Source organism: Plectropomus leopardus, unplaced genomic scaffold (genome assembly GCF_008729295.1).
Source record: "Plectropomus leopardus isolate mb unplaced genomic scaffold, YSFRI_Pleo_2.0 unplaced_scaffold2349, whole genome shotgun sequence".
Classification (NCBI taxonomy): domain Eukaryota; kingdom Metazoa; phylum Chordata; class Actinopteri; order Perciformes; family Serranidae; genus Plectropomus; species Plectropomus leopardus.
The window spans coordinates 1-3,060 of record NW_024625480.1 but is presented as its reverse complement, the minus strand read 5'-3'; the positions used below and the strand labels follow the sequence as shown (position 1 = coordinate 3,060).

At 36.3% G+C, this 3,060-nt stretch overlaps 1 long non-coding RNA gene across 1 annotated transcript; it reads left to right on the top strand.

The window, feature by feature from the left end:
- Window positions 1–6: 6 nt before the first annotated feature.
- On the top strand, window positions 7–2,985 carry LOC121966200. The gene is made up of 3 exons (XR_006107565.1): window positions 7–128; window positions 1,643–1,697; window positions 2,617–2,985. It is a non-coding gene; the product is annotated as an uncharacterized LOC121966200 (long non-coding RNA).
- Window positions 2,986–3,060: the final 75 nt, after the last annotated feature.

Sequence of the window (3,060 nt, the reverse complement as noted above, 5' to 3'; positions counted from 1 at the left end):
TCCTCTAGTTGTGTCCAAGATCATTATTGAATGCGGCCCCGACGGCAGGTTGAACGGAGAGGCCAACGTTTACTTCAGCTGCCACCAGGACGCCTTGGCCGCCATGTCCAGAGACAGAATGCACATGGGTGAGACGTCCGAGCCGCGACCAGCTGCCCTTCTGAGGCAGATCTTTGTTTGTGATGTGCATTAACGCTGGGGCAGGAAGAAGAAAAAGCATAATTTGGAAATATCATCTTTCTGTCTTAATCCACTGCTACCTTACAAACACCAGCATGTGCACACTCTTCATAGAGTCACGCAGTGTTTCCCGTACATTATTGACAGGACCAGTGTGTAGGATTCAGGGGGACATATTGGCAGAAATGGAATATAATATATTAAGTCTCCTTCTCCTATAATAAATTTCCTTTAGTGCATTGTTTTTTCTTAAATGTGTCACTGAATGGACGTGCATCTGCATTTAAAGCGCAGCCAAAGGAACGCCTCCCTCTCTGACATGACTTCTTATTGGCCAAAGTGTCTCGTCACAGAGTAGTATGCATTGGTATTTTTTGGGGTGTTTTGCCTTTATTTGATGGGACAGATATAGCGTGAAAGCTGGAGAGAGAGGGGATGACATGCAGCAAAGGGCCGAGGTTGGAGTTGAACCTGCCGCTTGTACATGGGGCGCCAGCACTGCCATGTGGGCGCCCCAGCCGGCGTGTTTTGACATCTAACTGTGTGAATTAAGGGTTTATTTCAAGCAAGCCGGAGTTGGTGATTGTTGCAACAGTGGAAAGACGAACCAAGACGGTTTTTGTGAGTTTTATTTTGTTTTTCGACTTTGAATGAAGTTTGTTTTGTGATGAAAAAATAACTTTCTGTGTGTGTCTGTCTGGTGGGTTTGACGATGGCGTTTAGGGGCTATTTCTGGTTGAAAAAAGGACCTTAAAAGAAGTCTTCCTCTGTAAGGGTCCTTTTAAAAATGTTGTCGATAGGGATGATAACAATTAATCGATGAGCGATTAACCGTTGCAAGGAATTTAATTGAACATGAGAAATTAATCCATTAATCGAAAGGCGATGAAATTCTGTCAAAATATGTGCAATATGTTGCTGTGAGCTTTGACTAAGGATGAAATGAATGTTGGTATTGTTTGAAATAAGCAAAGTTTTATCTTTCTTTTTCAAATAAGGAATAATCAGACATCAACTTTACCAATTAGTCTATTAAAGAAAGTGCTTACAGTTTGCACCCCTAGTTGTCAGACTCTAAAATAATCTGAGTCTGTCTGTGATAAAAATAAGCACTTTGAGTGGACGTACATTGACGGTGTGCACGTGTTTTGAGTGTTAACATTACAGCCTGTTTCCCCCCTGAGGCTGCAGCGATCTCTCTCCATATTGGACCAAAATCAAACACTGTTGTTTACATTATTCACTGAGTCACAGAATCGTGTCAAACAGGGTCCAGGTTAAAAAATATTCATGTTTTCCTTCAGATGCTTTAGATTTAATGTCAGGAGATCATCTTCATCCTCTGTAATGCTCAGTGTTTCTGATCTGTGATGACAGTACACGTGTTACAATATAAAAACCACTGATTCATTGAATGCTTATTGCAGTTTCACTGAATATTTGAATCCTCTCTCATTTTCAGGAGAACGATACATCGAGTTATTCCTCAACTCTGCACCAGACTCCAACTAAAGGAGGTGAGAAACACTGAAATAAATCCAGAAAGTTTAAATTCTTGCTCCACGACAGACAAATACTCAATTTTAATATCTCTAAATCCCATTTTTAAAGAAGTAACAAAGAAGACAGTATGCATCTCTTAAAAACAGTTTAGTGTGTTATCGTTTCTCTAACACAGAAATGGTAATTAAAACCCACCAGCTGGAAATGTCCATCTTTTTATGGAACAAGCAATAACACACTGCAGTCTTTGTGCTGATTTCTTTTTGTTTAAGGATATTTTGATATATTTAAATGATTACTTTTAGTATTTTTTTCCAGTCATTATACACGATACAATAAGTACAAACTGTGAAAATATATATTTTTTAATTATTTTAATTTTTTATTGTTCTGTTTTTATATGCATGTTTTCACAGAAAAACAAAAAGCATCTCATTTAAATTTAAATATAAATAAGAAATCCATCACAAATAAATATTGTATATGCAATATTTCCATGCACATATTAGAAAAAAATAAATAATAATAATTATTATCATTTATTATGTTATTACTATTATTATAAAATAAGGACAAAACTACTAAAGCAATAAAATAAAATTTAATAAAGTAAAAATACTGACACATATACTCACACACTGACATCATCTCCAAGATTAAACCCATCTATTAGATCATTGCATTGACCCTAAACTGTATGTATTGACTGTATTGATGTATTGATTTTCATACAAAATACAAAGAAAAGTTTTGTCCACCCAGGTTTCAAAGGGTTAATATTAAGAGACAATTTGTTTACATCAAGCCAAATTTTGAGAATTTCCCACTCCCTTTCAATAGTATAAGAAAACGTTTTAAATGTGTGGTTTTACTTCTCTGAGGTTACTTTTGTAGCTCCAGATGTGATTTAACATGATGCATTTTCTCCTGCAGGTGAACACACGGATGCCAAACACACACAGACAGGAACATTGTATTTATTTTACAGCCGGATGTGGACATCAAACAATAAAAATTACCACTGACAAAATAAAAAACTGCATTCACTGCATTAGTTACAGGTTGAGATCAACAACTTATCATTAAAGGTGCATTCAACTGAGTAATTTCAGTTAAGGTTATACGTTTTAAAACATGGCACAAAATTCAGCCTGCTGGTGTTTTAATCTGCCGGCAATGTGAAGATGAGTGAAACGTAAGAGTCAAGGCGTTAATAATGTCTCGTGTTAAATTAGAAATCAGTCTCTCTGTTTGTTCTTCAAACGTATGTGTGATAAAACAATAAATTAACAAAACACAGAACCTTTCTCATGTGTTTGTGAGCGTGACTGGACATTAAATCTCTCGATCTGTGTGAGATGTACTTGAAAATGTTTT